The sequence below is a fragment of the Carcharhinus amblyrhynchos genome, chromosome 5 (assembly GCF_965287045.1).
Source record: "Carcharhinus amblyrhynchos chromosome 5, sCarAmb.v2.hapA, whole genome shotgun sequence".
Lineage (NCBI taxonomy): Eukaryota > Metazoa > Chordata > Chondrichthyes > Carcharhiniformes > Carcharhinidae > Carcharhinus > Carcharhinus amblyrhynchos.
The window spans coordinates 76,928,327-76,944,883 of NC_137328.1; the positions used below are offsets into that span (position 1 = coordinate 76,928,327).

General features: G+C 39.7%; 1 long non-coding RNA gene across 1 annotated transcript in view; it reads right to left on the minus strand.

Annotated features, from left to right (window-relative positions):
• Window positions 1–1,917: 1,917 nt before the first annotated feature.
• Window positions 1,918–16,557, minus strand: part of LOC145343125 (uncharacterized) — a 38,967-nt gene continuing 24,327 nt past the window's right edge. The window contains exons 2-4 of the long non-coding RNA XR_013886681.1: window positions 9,969–10,144; window positions 6,899–6,971; window positions 1,918–3,467 (exon numbers count right to left, since the gene is read on the minus strand). This is a non-coding gene — a long non-coding RNA (uncharacterized LOC145343125). The remainder of the gene's footprint in view (window positions 3,468–6,898; window positions 6,972–9,968; window positions 10,145–16,557) is intronic.

The window sequence follows — 16,557 nt, forward strand, 5'->3', positions numbered from 1 at the left end:
TTTACATGATCTTCCATACTGTCTCCCTTTCTGATCTGAAGATGCTGACATGAGCTGTCAGAAGATTCCACACATATCAGCACAAGTGATTTGCTGAATGTGAGCCTCAGTGGTAACTCTTAACTAGCTATTAGGTTGTGGGGCGGAGTCCAGCCTGATCCTTTCCTTTTTTAGCAGTGGTCATTGAATTGCAATGAGAAAGCAAAACACTAATTGCATTTATTATCTTTAGTCAGGAGCTCTGAGGCTGATTCACCCCCCCCCCCCCCCCCTTATGTTACTGTCTTAGCCAAAGTCAATTAGGGTAACACAGATTGGGAGCTAAATCTGAGACCTTTCTGTCTATTTGACCATTGGAATACAAAATGCTGTAATTGTTAACAAAAAGACAGATCAGGTTCAATGGTCCAGATAGTCTCCTCCTGTTCCAGTGACTCATGTAAAATGACAATTATGCCTAATTATATTGATAAATTTCACTAAATCCTTAAACTCTAGGGTTCTGAAATTTTAAAAGTCTGACATCAATGATTTCTATTGCTGTAAATGTCTTCCATTCCCCACAACACTTTTCCCATATGCGTATTATTTTGCTCACCAAAATCCTTGCCCTTGTTGACCTCCATGGATTTAGTTATTGCCCAGGGCAAAGATTTTGAAATCCTTGTCCTGATTTACAAATCTCACTGCAATCACTCATATTTTTATCTCGAAATCACATTCTGTGTCCTTCCAACGCTGATATACTGAGATGTACTATGAAGCCCCTCCCTCTGTTTGACATATAGTGGTAGAGTCTTCAACCATCTTTCTACTGTACTCTGCAATTGTCTTCCTAAAGCACTCCACTCTCAAAGGCTACCTCAAGCCCCTTTTGATCCATACCTCCGAACTGTGGCCCCCAACTCTTCACCCAAAACTCGAGCAAATATCTGGTTCATCTTGTAAAGAACTTTGGGACATGTGAGATTTGTAAGTCAGGACAAGGATTTCAAAATCTTTGCCCTGGGCAGTAAGTAAATCCATGGAGGTCAACAAGGGCAAGGATTTTAGATAACATAGGTGTATTTTGGCAACTGGCTGAAAACATGAGATCAATGGGTGCACTACTGGTAAGAGATAGCTGTTTGAAAGTTTGGATTTTGCCTGCAATTTTCAGGCTAATTGATCATGATTTGTACTTGCCTGGTCCCCAGAAACCACCAACTGCAGATTTAACAGTTAATTTCTTTGGAGCCACGCATATAGCCTGTACTCTCCCACTTCCAATGAAGGTGCGGAGTATGATGGCTGGAAGTGGGATGATGTCTAAAGAAGGAGGAAAGATGTTACTTGTGTTCACCTATGTGGCACTGGAAGTCCTAATGGAGGAACTAGAGAGGAGGTAGATAATACACAGACAGCAGATGTGACATGAGGGATTAGATTGTCTAAGAGATCATGGTCAGTGTGTAATGTCCTAACTACATACCAATTCCTTCATCTGGACTATACCAGGGTGTCCTTCATGTAGTTGTTCAAGAATTTTTCCTTGCAGACTAGGAGGAATGATCACTTGGATTCCCCAAAATAAACATTTACGTTGGATGGTCAACTCAAGCTTTCTTGACACCTACGTGCTGGAATTTTACTGGCTTACCCACCATGGGAATTGGAACGGGCAAAGGGCAGAGCATGGGAAGGTCATTGACCTCAGGCAAGATTTTATGCTTTCAGGATGAGCAAGGCTGTAAGATCCCACATGGCGTCAAATCAGGATGTGTACAATACATTTCAGATATTGTTCCTTTTAATACAATATCCATCATTTTCCACATCACAGGATCATTTCTGGTATGTCTCTGAATATGGAAAGCTGTCAGGCCAAATGAGCTATTAACGAAAAATAAAGAATGTTAGCAAAAGTATTAGGTGGCATCTGCTCAATAGGTAAAGTTAAGCATGATAATGCATTAACATAGTGCTTAGCACTCTGATTAATGATACTTTATATTGCAGGATTGTGCAGATAAGATTAGTGACCATCTTTGTAATCTACTAGCAGCTAGCAAAGGTATGCCTTTATATGGTCCAAAAATGGTAAAGTTTCAATGATCAGTCAGTTATGTGAAATGATGGCCATATAAATAATAATGACACCTTATACTCTAAGCCCAGCTGGTAAAAGAAGCATAATTAGGTTCAGCACTAGTCAGAGTATGCAAAGCAACAGCTATTGATCATTCGTCTCCCGAAGGCATAATATGTGAAATGACTGCCCCTAATCCATAAGGTGAAGCACCAGAAGCAAGCAGTAATGGTAGTTTTACATTAAAATGATCCAGTACTTCAGACTTCTGCAAAGCATCTTTGATATCCTTGTATGCTTTCTCAATTTCTGCTGTCCAGTTCCATGTTTGTTTCACACATAGTAAATTGTGCAATGATTTCAGTAATGTAGCAAGGTTAGGAACAAATTTGCCATAGTAATTCACTAATCTTTGATTTATTTGATTTGATTTTTTACTGTCACATGTATTAACATACAGCGAAAAGTATTGTTTCTTGCACGCTCTACAGACAAAGCATACAGTTCATAGAGAAGGAAACGAGACAGTGCAGAATGTTGTATTGCGGTTATAGCTAGGGTGCAGAGAAAGATCAACTTAATGCAAGGGAAGTCTATTCAAAAGTCTGATAGCAGCTGGGAAAAAGCTGTTCTTGAGTCGTTTGGTGCATAACCTCAGACTTTTGTACGTTTTCCCCATGGAAGAGAGAATGTCCAACGTTCAAGCGGTCCTTAATTATGCTGACTGCTTTGCTGAGGCAGTGGGAAGTGTAGACAGAGTCAATGGTTGGGAGGCTGGTTTGACTCCTAAAAAGGACCTCAATTGCCTCACATTCATTAGACAGTGTGCTTCTAAAACAGCTTCAATCTTTTGAGATGCTTTATGTAGGGCTTTACTATCAATAACGTGACCCAAATAATAGACGGACATCTGGAAAAAGTCACACTTCTCTTTCCTGATGTGCTGATCAGCTGCTTGAAGATGTTCCAATGTTGTTTCTAAATTATTCAAGTGATCTTGTTCACTGGCCACTGCAATTAGAATATCATTCTGGGGGTGCAGATGTTGTTCCAAAAGACAATCACTTATAATGAAAAACACCTTCATGAGTAACATAGTAAGCAATGGTTGAGATTCAGCAGCTACATTCATCTGTAAATATGTTTGTGAAAGATTAATCTTGCTGAATTTCTGCCCATCTGATAGCCCAGTAAACAAATCTTCAATTAAAAGTAGATATTTATCAGCACATAACACTGGATTTATGATTGTAAAACAATCACCACAAATACAAATGGAACCATTTGGTTTCATGACAGGTATGATGTGAGTAGCTCAGTCACATTTTGGCACATTTGTGCCATGTTTGCTGCTGTTTTGGCTTCTTATGGGCAGTTCCAAAACTGTGGATCTTCATTCCTGCAACAAATTGTGAAGCGTCTTTACATAGTCATGTCCATCCAAAACTGCAATTTCTACTGCTGTCTTTAAAGTCAAAACATGTTCAGTAAGCAATCTTCTTCAAATAGCCTAATTTTGGACACAACAAACTATACAATCTGGAACAGTATCTTCTAATGACTCAGAACTAACAATGTTGTGCCAACCTTTTTAAGGTTGTCACAAACTGAGCAGTGCTTTCACCTTCCACCTGATTCCATTGGAGGAACTGGAACTGTTCCATGATGATCCATGAGAAATGCTCAAGGATCTTTGTCAAGTCATCATGCGTTTTTGAGTCTGGCTTTGCTGGATGATGTGAAGATACCGGCGTTGGACTGGGGTAAACACAGTAAGAGGTCTCACAATACCAGGTTAAAGTCCAACAGGTTTATTTGATAGCAAATGCCACTAGCTTTTAGAGCACTGTCCCTTTGTCAGGTGAGTGGGGAGTTCTGTTCACAAACAGGGCATATAAAGGCACACATTCAGTTTACAGAATACTGATTAGAATGCGAGTCATTACAACTAATCAAGTCTTAAAGGTGCAGACAATGTGAGTGGAGAGAGCGTTAAGTAATGTGAAATGTGTATTGTCTCCAGACAGGACAATTAGTGAAATTTTGCAAGCCCAGGCAAGTCGTTATAGGGGTTACAGATATTGTGACATGAACCCAAGATCCCGGTTGACGCCATCCTCATACGTGTGGAACTTGGTTATCAGTCTTTGTTCAGCGACTCTGCGCTGTCGTGTGTTGTGAAGACTGCCTTGGAGAACGCTTACCTGAAGATCAGAGGCCGAATGCCCGTGACTGCTGAAATGTTCCCCAACAGAGACAGAACAGTCTTGCCTGGTGATTGTCGGCTTTAACAATACACGACAGCACAGAGTCGCTGAGCAGAGACTGATAGCCAAGTTCCGCACACATGAGGATGGCCTCAACCGGGATCTTGGGTTGATGTCACACTATCTGTAACCCCCATGACTTGCCTGGACTTGTAAAATCTCACCAACTGTCCTGTCTGGAGACAATACACACCTCTATAATGCCCTCTCCACTCACATTGTCTTTACCTTTAAGACTTGATTAGCTGTAAAGACTCACATTCCAATCATTATTCTGTAAACTGAGTTTGTGTCTTTTTATATGCCCTGTTTGTGAACAGAACTCCCACTCACCTGACAAAGGAACAGCACTCTGAAAGCTAGTGGAGTTTGCTATCAAATAAACTTATTGGACTTTAACCTGGTGTTGTGAGACTTCTTACTATGTTTGCTGGATGGACCAAGCTCTGGAGCAAATTGAAGGTTTTACTTCCTATTATACTGAGAAAAGTTGGCACAAGCAACTTGTCTGCAGTTTTATTTGCCTGTACAAAAAAAACGTATTGCATAGGAACTCCATGATTCACTTTCTTCATTGAAAGGACCCATGACACCACATTGTCTTGTCATTTCTCTTACGAGCACTGGCAACATAAGACTGCTCAGTATATTACTTTAATTTTGCTGTCTTCCCAGTGCTTCCCTTTTTACCTTAGAGACTATTGAGTTGATTTCTTTTTTCAAATGGCCCAATCCTTAAAGCAAAGCTTGTTTTCAAATATGCCAGATAATGCCTAGAATCTCACGGTTCTCTGATCGGAAAAACCCCCTCTTTTAAAATGACATAAAAAGCTTCCATCCAGTGAGGTGTGGTGAGGTGAGTCTCCTGTTCTGCCGTTTCGCATCTCCAACACCTTGCAGCTCAGAAGAGTTTGCCGACTGTCTTTTTTCCCAGTAAATAATGCGATTTTTTTTCCTTTTTGTTTGGTCTTCCTTCATTGGCACTTCAATCTTGTTGTTGATTTTCCTCAACCTTCTGATATTTTAAGTACAAGGACCCACAACTTATTGTCATTTAGGATCTTCTCTTGATGTTCACGATGAAATAAAATCCCAGTCTGACACCAATTCTCTTTTTGTAATGTCCTAACCACGTTAGGGATGGTGGGTTTTAACCAAAATGAAAAGATTTGCACAAGTAGATCTAAAATAACAACAACAGATTTATGGTAGGAGCCCAATGATATTACCAGCAATTTATGTGACTGTTTCTTCTAGTAATCATGCACAATGACCTTGCCTCAGGATGTTATTAAATGCCAAATTTAATGATTTGACACAACTGATCATGGTAAGATCTCATTTCATAAACATACTGCTTAATAATTCCACCACCGCCATCAGCAGCATTGTGTTTGTATCAAAGGGAAATCATTTTTGGCAAATTTATTGGTGTTCTTTCAGGACATTTGTTATATTTTCAGGGTGGATAAAGTAGATGTAGTCTAATTGGATTTCCAAAAGACATACAGTAACTTCCTGAAACTTCACTCCATGGTAACATTTGGTAACCTCCTTGGAAAAGCACAGCCTCTTTATCCACTATTTTGGATGTAAATACTGGAGTACGCCTCCTTCAATTTCTCACATCGAGCAAGGGAGAATCCCCGATATAACATCCATCACCAAGCACTCTCTTTTTCCCATGATTCCCACAAGGTCATCGGTAAGATATAGCAGCACATTTTCTACTCTATGCAGGCAACAGATCCTACAATAATGGTTACTACACAAGATAAGAGTTGAAGATGTTGGGGGTAATATATTAGCATGGATAGAAGACTGGCAACTCAGCCACTAGTCAGCGTATTGGTGTCAGTCCCCAGTCCAGATCATAGAATCCGTACAACGCAGAAAGAGGCATTCAGCCCATCGAGTCTACACCAACCAAAACCCACCCAGGCCCTATTCCCATAACCCCACATATTTTATCCTGCTAATCCCCCTGACACTAGGGTCAATTTAGCATAACCAATCAACCTAAACTGCACATCTTTGGATCGTGGGAGGAAACCGGAGCACCTGGAGGAAACCCACACAGACATTGGTGATAAGTGGAGATGGTTAGTGGCAAGAAGGGAGATCTGGTGGTAAACTACCTGCCAAATCGAAATGATAGTTAACATGAAAGGTGACCAACCAGCATTGTGGTGATCTCATGCAACATGGTAAAAACTAAAAGAGAAAGGAAAGGAATATGGTGGATTGGCTAATTAGCAGGAAGAAGAGTCTGCCTGCGCCAACCTGGGAGGCTCCACTAGCATACATGTTCAGCATCAACTATGATCTTGACTGCCACAGACGATACAGTCCAAGCTTTGGGGCCCGAAACTTCACTCCATGGTAACATTCGGTAACCTCCTTGGAAAAGCACAGCCTCTTTATCCACTATTTTGGATGTAAATACTTCAATTTCTCACATCGAGCAAGGGAGAATCCCCAGCATAATGTCCATCACCAAGCACTCTCTTTTTCCCATGATTCCCACAAGGTCATCAGTAAGATATAGCAGCACAGTAATCACTCTTTTTAGATGAAGTCTTGAGAAAATACTTAGGGAAAATTTTGATAGAGTGGTGAAGTCTTGACAAAGTATCCTAGAAAATATCAAAAGTCCTCTTCAATGCCAGGATAGTCAGTTAGTCTCAATCATCAACTGAACATTGAAAGCTGAGTTTGACATTAAGTAGTGCTCAAAATCCTCAACAAGGACTTGTTCATTCCTATTCACAGATTATTTTAGGTGAAGTTAAATGAAACATTTCCCATTATAACACCTTGCAGCCTCTTTAACGAATGCTCTCAGGCAATTCAACTGTCAACCAACCCTTGATCTGGGAGGCCACTCCTAACACACCCTTTAACCAAGATGATGTCTTGTGCTAAACATAGGCTAACCTGGCATTTTAATTAAGTCCCCAGGTTGGCCACTTCAGAGGTCTGTTAGTATTATGCCAAAATGATCCCTTACTAAAGTACAAATGATTATACATGAGGGTTTTTTTTGTTCTTGTACAAGAAGTTGATGTACTTTTTGAAATATGATTTGTTACAGAATCCATGCTATAGTATAGATTTCATAACACTTGTCAGTACATAAAATGATTGAGAGGCCTCTTAAGGATCAACAAGAGATGGATGACATCCTAAATTAATAATACTCATCAGTATTTACTGTTGAAAAAAGCATGGATGTTAGGGAATTTGGAGAAATAAATAGTGATGTCTTGAGGAGTGTGCATACTACAGGAAAGGAGGTGCTGGAAGTCTTAAAGTGCATCAAGGTAGATAAATCCCTGATGAAATCTATCGCAGGACATTGTGGGAAGCTAGGGAGGAAATTGAGGGTCCCCTACCAGAGATACTTGAATCATTGATAGTTACGGGTGAGGTGCCTGAAGATTGGAGATTAATTTATATTAATGATTTGGATGAGAATATAGGAGACATGGTTAGTAAGTTTGCAGATGATACTAAGATTGGTGGCATAGTGGACAGTGAAGAAAGTTATCTCCAATTGCAACGGGGTCTTGATCAATTGGGCTAGTGGACTGATGAATGCCAGATGGAGTTTAATTTAGACAAATATGAGGTGATGCATTTTGGTAGATTGAACCAGGGTAGGACTTATTCAGTTAATGGTAGGGCATTGGGGAGAGTTACAGAACAGAGATCTAGGCGTACATGTTCAAAGCTCCTTGAAAGTGGAGTCACAGGTGGACAGAATGGTAAAGAAGGTGTTCCGCATGCTTGGTTTCATTGGTCAGAACATTGAATACAGGAGTTGGAATGTCTTGTTGAAGTTGTACAAGACATCAGTAAGGCCACATTTGGAATACTGTGTGCAATTCTGGTCACCCTATTGTAGAAAGTATATTATTAAACTAGAAAGAGTGCAGAAAAGATTTACTAGGATGCTACCGGGACTTGGCGGATTGAGTTATAAAGAGAGGCTGGATAGACTGGGACTTTTTTCTCTGGAGCGTAGGAGGCTAATGGGTGATCTTATAGAGGTCTATAAAATAATAAGAGGCACAGATCAGCTAGATAGTCAATATCTTTTCCCAAAGGTAAGGAAACCTAAAACTAGAGGGCATTGTTTAAGGTGAAAGTGAAGAGATACAAAAGTGTCCAGAGTGGTAATTTTTTTCACACAGAGGGTGGTGTGTGTCTGGAACAAGCTGCCAGAGGTGGTAGTAGAGGCGGGTACAATTTTGTCTTTTAAAAAGCATTTAGATAGTTACTTGGGTACAATGGGTATAGAGAGATGTGGGCCAAATGTGGGCAATTGGGATTAGCTTAGTGGTTTTTTAGAAAAAAGGGCAGCATGAACAAGGTGGGCTGAAGGGCCTGTTTCCATGCTGTAAACCTCTATGACTCTACTCAACATATGTGAACCAAACCTCAGTAACTTACTGTGTTGCATTGTACTAAATTGTACATTGCAATTACGTGCTAAAACAGTTGGGAAGTTCAATGTTAATAATTTATGTTAATTAGATATTATAATGAAGAATAGTCGCTCAACTATGAAATGAGCTTCCAAATAACAGCACATCTCAATATCCCCAACAATGGATGCATTTGCAAAGGGATTGCTGAGTGACCCATCAGATCACAGTAACTAAAAGATATCAGTTTCAGCACCTGGTCCTTCTCATATTAGCAGACAGCAGTAAATATAACAATATTGATGTCATGATTGGCCTACCTTCCCTACAATTTGAAAACTGCCACACTTCATTCATAAAATCCGTGAAGGTACACTGCAGTATAATTACAGTACGTTTTTGGATTGAAATTCCACACCGAAGGGAAGGGAAGAGAAGAAAAGAAAAGCTTCCAGCTTTTCTTAATTCATTAATGTGATGTATACATTGTGGCAATGTCAGTATTTTTTGCCCATTTCTAATTGCTCTTGAAAATGTGGTGTTGATCACCTTCAGGAATATATGGTTTACTAGGCCATTTCAAACAACAGTTAAGTGTAGGACTCAAGTCTCTGTAGGCCTGACACAGATTAGGACAACAGATTTCTTCCCTTCGAGGACATCACTGAACCACATGGTTTTTTACATTAATCTGATCATTTCACAGTTACCATTACTGATTATTCCAGATGTTTAATTAATTAATTGAATTTAAGTTCCCTTGCTGTCATAACAATAACAAGTAATATTTATGTCTTTAATAGAATAGCACATCCCAAGGCATTTTCACAAAGGCATCATTACACAAAATATGACATTGAGACACAAGAGGAGATGTTTGGATAGGTGGCCAAAAGCCTTTGGGTAGTCTCTTAAAGAAAGAAAGCAAGGTTTACAAGGTGAGATTTGAGCTTCTGTTACTACATCATTAAACCAGGTCTCTTTTGCTTTGATTTATTATTGTCATATATATTGGGATACAGTGAAAAGTATTGTTTCTTGCGCACTATACAGACAAAACATACATTTCACAGAGTACGTAGGGGAGAAGGAAAGGATAGGATGCAGAAATCTAGTAGCACAACAGTGATACTACCATAATCCCCATATTAGGAATAGATAGAATTCTGCTTGTCTATGATACCTTGGAAAATGGTTACTTACTTAGTTTGGTGACGCTCTGGTGGATTATTGAGGTCTATGTTACTGCACTGCTGCAAAATCAGTGCCCTCAAACTCAACAAATTGTCTAAAATTTGACACAGACAGAACTTCAGGGAAGTGAAACCTCTGGCTGACCGTAGTTGATTGTGAGGATGGTTCGGACAGGCCCTCACTCTCTGTAACAAATGCAACTATGAAGTATTTTTCATAAAACATCTGAGAAAATATGCTGATTAGTGAACCAAACACAGAGGTCGATCCTTCAATGACACGTTTAAAATTAATCTTCTGGCCAGAGCTATGTGTTCACACTAGTATTATGGGTTGTTTCATTTCATTATCTTTACAAAAATATTCAAAACATTCATCACATATCTTGCATATAAAAATTGACTTTTTTTCAGGCTGATCATAAATTAAATGATGGATGTTGATGGGGTTTTGAGTACGGATGTCTTCAAAAGGTAAAATGGGTGCCCACAATTGGCTGTATGGTGACAAATATAATGTAATATAATAATTACAGAAGCAAACAATCATAGGGTCAATTGGAATAGGTTGTTTACCTATTCAATTTAATAAGTGAAAATGCTCATTTGTCTGCAGGCATATTCTGCACAATTAACTTGATCTTCATGCAGCAGTTTATTGGATATTCGTATGGGAGTCATTTTAAAAGCTGTGTATGGAGTGCACCCTTGCTCCAGTATGCAAATTAATATACAATAAGTGTAAGGATAGTTCACCACAGAAGTGTCAGAAGCAGCATTGTGAACCCATAAATCATATTGCATGAATGTTTGCAAGATGTACCCTCCTAAAGCAGCATTACAATGATGGATAAAGTGCAAAGACAGCTTTCATGGGGGATTGATATTTGTTCTTGGGAAACTCCTCCCACACACTGCAAGGAAGGGGAATAAAAAAGATCCACTCAACAGCAAGACAGCACCTGTTCTTGCTGGTTGTACCTCCAATCAAAAAACTAACAGAACACAGTAAGCATTTATTAGTTTTAATTTAAAACAGAGAGCATAGTGCAGCCTATTTCAAGGCTAGTTAATTTCATATCATAAACTGATGAATTTCTTACATATTATATCCAATTTCATTCATTGATTATTATTGTCAATCTTCCTGATTTCAGAAACATTGTTGCTTTTCCTTCATCATATTCTCCTCCCCCCACTGCCCCCATGCCTCCCCAGCCATCACCTGCTCCCCTGATGTTGACGACTCTACTAGAATTTGGTTCTGTGATATATATATATAATGCTTGGCCCAAATGTCCATTATTTGTGTGAACCTTGGCAGTGAATGTTAGCAGGGTAATTGGTCCAGGAAGGCATCAAAGCCAAACCCAAAACTGTATTTATCTGACATTTACAACCTCACTTCCAGCAGAGGTTTCTGTGGCTGATTATCAGCACTGAATGCTGAGTTTAATTACAATGTCCTTAGTGCTGCCCAGCATAAATGCAGTTAACACAGTACAGACTAAGGATTCAACTCGTCTACAGGGCTCAATTATATAACGACTAAAGCCACTAGGTTATATTCCTGAAGGTGGTCAACACCCATGTTGGGATTCCGCATGTGACCCATTTGAGAGCCACAGTAAGTTCATCGTTCACTCAGACTCATAGCAATTCAGACGACTCTGTCTAAATCAGTTATTAATCCATTCAATGAGCTGTCATTCACTACACCCTGAAGACGAGAATTCCAAATACAAAGCTCCCACTAGGAATTCTTCTTCATCCTCAATAGAATTCACCCTCAATGGAAGACCCCCTTATTTTGAAACTGTTCCTCTGCCACCTCCATCCAGGCTTCCTTGTCCAGGTAGTGGTGAAAAGTCGTTTCTCTTTTCATTGGTTTGTTTAACTCTTGTACATTAAAATGTGAAATCTTGTGGAATCATTCTTTTGATCAAGATCTAGGGGTTTGAATTTCTTTTTAAAGAGTTACAGTGCAGTAAGCTCTTGTTCGGTGAGCAATCTGTTCAATAAAGGGCAGGATTGAGCTATGCTGTCTTCACAACCCATATATAAAGACTGGCCACTTGGTACGAGGATCTGGAGCGCATCTAAACTTGTCAAATATATAGGTTAGGGCTTCCCAAAATTTGAGACCACTAGTGGGGCCACAAGTTGGGACTTTGGGGTCTTTAACTCCAAGATGCCAAAGGCTGCTGTGGAGCTCAATCCCATCTCTGACAGCTGTGTAGCCCCTTTAAACATTTGCAATTTTTTGTTGTTGGTAGGTGTGGCCTAATAGATTGCATGTTGAGGAAAAAGCCAATAAATAAATATGTATTTTTTAAAGAAACCCTGCCTTTTCATCAACTCCCCTCCCCCACCATGCTTATCCCCTGTTGCCACATTCTGGGTAACTACTGAACCCTCCTTCCCAACTCAATAATTGAAGCCTCTCCCCAAACCCATCCACCACCCCACAGCTAATGTCTCACCCTCTGCATAACAACTGAAGCCTCACCACCCCCTCCCCACTCCAGCCCCACTCAACAGCTGAGCCACCCCACTCCTACCTGTACCCTGGCTCAAAGTCTCATACTCCACAGATCTTTACTCTGGGGGTGGGGGAGGAGGGTCTGAGGTGTTAAAATGTGGTCTTGCTGAGAAAAGGTTTGCAATGCATTAATCTAGTTCATTTATAGCAAGCTTAGGGATCAAAAGTAACACCCTCATGAATGTAGATTGCTTACTGATAATGTCAAGGGCCTTCCTCTGCTTTTTGTTGTCCTTGAAAAGCAGTAAAATAAACACTTCTCTTGATTGTGTCTTAGGCCATAAACTGACAAACAGATTTACTAAAGTATAAGTGCAGAAATGAATAGAAGCATTGGCACAATGTGGATTTACAGCTGTCAAAGGATTAACTATCTCTTGTTGGTAGACAGAAAATAATAAACAATTGCATCAGCTGCACTAAATGACAATGTGAATGGAACTATACGCAAGACCCTTGAATATTAACCCGAAGCTGAACTGTCCAGGATGTCTTTCTCTGTCTGATCACTTAAAATTCAGACAACCTAATTCAGCTGAACAGAATTTACGAAGTAAGGAACATAAGATAAGAATTAGGAGCTGGATTAAACCATTCAGCTCTTCAGGTCTGCTCTACCATTTAATAAAATCGTGGTTGATCCAATTGTGCATTTGACTCCACTTTCCTGTCTGTGTCCCATAACCCCTGAGTCCCTTGTGGACTATTACAACTACAGTGCTCCTCCTCTATAAGAGTTACAGGCTAGATCTGTCCACACAAAATATTTGTCTCCCTAGTGATTCACGCAGGGACAGAACAATATATCCTGGCTAATTTACACAATATAAGTTGATCTCCACAATTCTCTGCATCATTTAACATCTAACACAGTATTCCCTCTCCTTTTCCTCCACCTCCTCAACAACATTAATAGGACCATCGGACTATTCCACCATTTGATAAGATCATGGCTGATCTGGTTGTGGTCTTAACTCTACTTTCTGCTCTCCAAAACCCACAATTCCCTTGTCTATCAAAAACCTAACTAATACAGTCTTGAATAAATTCAATGAACTAGCACTCGCTTCTCTCTAGGGAGAAGAAATTCACAAATTAACAACCCTCTGAGGAAAAGATTCCTCCTCATCTCTGTTCTATAAGAAAGAACTCTTATTTATTAACTGTGTCCCCTCATTCTAATGTCTTCCACAAGGGGAAACATCCTTTGGTTAGCTACCTGATCAAATCCCCTCAGGATCTTATATGTTTCAATTTGATCGTCTGCCAGTCTTCTAAACTCTAATAGGTAAAGGCCTAACCTGTTCAACCTTTCTTCTAAAGGTTTTAATCCCAGAAATGAGTCCCAGTGAACCTTCTTTGAATTGCTTCTCACAATTATGCCTTTTTTCAAATAAGACGACCAAAACCGTACACTATTCCAGATGTAGTCTCGCTAATGCCCTGTACAGCTGCCGTAAAATTTCCCAATGCTTATGTTTTATTCCCCTTGCAATAAACACCAACATACAATTTTCCTTCCTAATCACTTGCTATGTCTGCCTTCTAACTTCTTGTGATTCATGCATCAGGACACCTAAATTCTTCTGTAGCAGAGTTCTGTAATCTCTCTCTATTTATACTGCTTTTCTATTCTTCCTGCCAAAAACAAACATGTTCAAATTTCCCACGTTTTGCTCCATCTGTTAAATTTTACCTAATCACTTAACCTAGCCATGTCCCCTTTACTTCTTCTTGATAATTTATTTTCCTACTTACCTTAATGTCATTGGCAAGTTTGGTGAATGTACATTTGGTCCCTTCATCCAAATCTTAATAAAACAATAAGACTATAAGTAGTTGAGGTCTCAGTATTGATCCCAATTGCACTCCTCCAGTTACAGCTCGCCAACCCAAAAAAGATCCATTTATCCATAATCTCGGCTTCCTGTTAGATAACCAGTATTTATCCTTGCTATAACGTTACCCCTATTAACTTTTGAAATGACACATTATCAGTTGCTTTTTGAAAATTCCAGTTACACCTCATCTAAAGGTTCCCCTTATTTTACCTTGCTTGTTAAATCTTTGAAGAACTCTAATAAATTTGTTAAATATGGTCCCCTTTGCACAAAACCATTTTCACCGTACCTAATTCCATTATGATTTTCTAAGTATCCTGCTAAGATCTCTGCAATAATGGATTCCAGCATTTTCCCCTACGACAGATGTTAGGCTACTGACCTCCAGTTTGCTGCTCTCTGTCTCCCTTCTTGAATAAGGTGATCATCTACTTAGCTATTACTACATTAGCTATTCCTTCCAGAATCTAAGGGATATTGGAAGATTGTAACCAATGTGTCTGCTATCTCTGCAGCCACTTCTTTTAAGAGCTTACGGTGCAGGCCACTTTGTGCTGGGGACTTTTCAGCTTTTAATTTTTCAAGTATCTTCGAGAAGTTTTCTAAGTCTTTTACAGTGAAGCCAAAAACAATTTTTTAAAAAATCTTTATTCCAATTCAATCCAATCCAATCAAATCAAATTCAATTCAGAGTCCCAACAAGTTGGGACATTCCCGATCCAAGCTGACCAGACAGGGCTCTCACCTCCTGTCTTGGGCTCGATCTACATGATCCACGTTGATTGGAGTAGGTTTAGCTCCTCCTCCAAGGCTTGATCTCATTTGCATCTTAGCCAAAAGGTACTTGTTCAACACTTCCACTGTTTCCTTTTTTCACATTAGTAATTTCCCATTTTCACTCTCTAGAGGACCAACACACATTTTAGTTACTCTTTTCCTATTTAAAAACTCTCATTAAAACATTTATACAACTCATACTAAAATAAATGTTTGAATATCTTCTTGTGTACAACAAATCTTGCATTATCCAAGGAAACAATGGCCAGAAATTTCCCAATATCATGAATGCAGCTTTGGAGCATGGAGGCACATTGCATTTTTGAAATGGGAGAGTTGGATTTGCTGCCAAATGGGATGCTGCCTCCTCCTACTTTTCCTGGAGGTGGCAGCACACTGGTAACAGCAATGTGCCTGACAGTAGCAAACAGATAACAAGCCTATTAATGACATATTAGATGGCATTTCATAAGCATACTACATACATGGCAGCATTGTGCTCCCACTCTGTCCACATCCTATCAAGTAAGAGACCACAGCTGCAAAGAGGAAGGTATACACTCGATTACATATGATTGCAATTTAACTGATATTAGCAGAAAATGGTAAGGCAATAGCCTTGCTATTGAGTGTGGATCCATGGAGAAGAATGTTCCCGATTGTCACAAGCACCATATCTCACTCTTGCTGATGCTGATGGCAGCTGTATTCTTCCCTGTCAGTTGTGTCACCTGGACCTCAACAGGACTCACACTGGTCACACAGTGAAGCTGAACAGCTGCTATTGCAGTGGGCTACGCTGATGTGAGCTCCCTCCTGTGAAACCCATCTGCTTTCTCTCGTCTGACAATGAACACAGAAGTGGCCTGTTATTTGACCACTTTCTATAAAATTAAGCTGACAGGCCCACTAGAGAATAGCACATCCTTGGGACCCAAAAGTGGTCCCAACATCAGTTTTTGGATGCTGTGGAAAAATTCAACCCTATAATTCTGCCCAAAAGGACTCTGACCTAAAGGCATTACAAACAAAACCTTGGGCCACCTACAAAATGAATTAAAAAATAATCTGTCCAATACCTTATCAGCCAGTGCTTTCTGATATTCCATCAATGGTTAAAATTTCAGTAGAAGTGGGTGGCAATTTCCACAAATTCATCCCATGAAGTACAGCACATTTTACCTATACCAAAATGATAAATTATAGCGTGTGACCAATGAAAGGTACTGGGTGAAATTCTTCAGCCCCATCAGCTCCAGGCATTGTTGTAGGTGGGATGGAAAAATTTGGAGAGCTACTGGGTCCAGAAAATCCTGGCCACTGACTCTATACATTTTTTATAATGCTCACAGTGACAGCAATGGCATTTCTACTGATATGCTGTAATTTAATTCTGACGTGGTTGGTGCCCTACTAAGGCAAGTTAAAATCTTCACCTA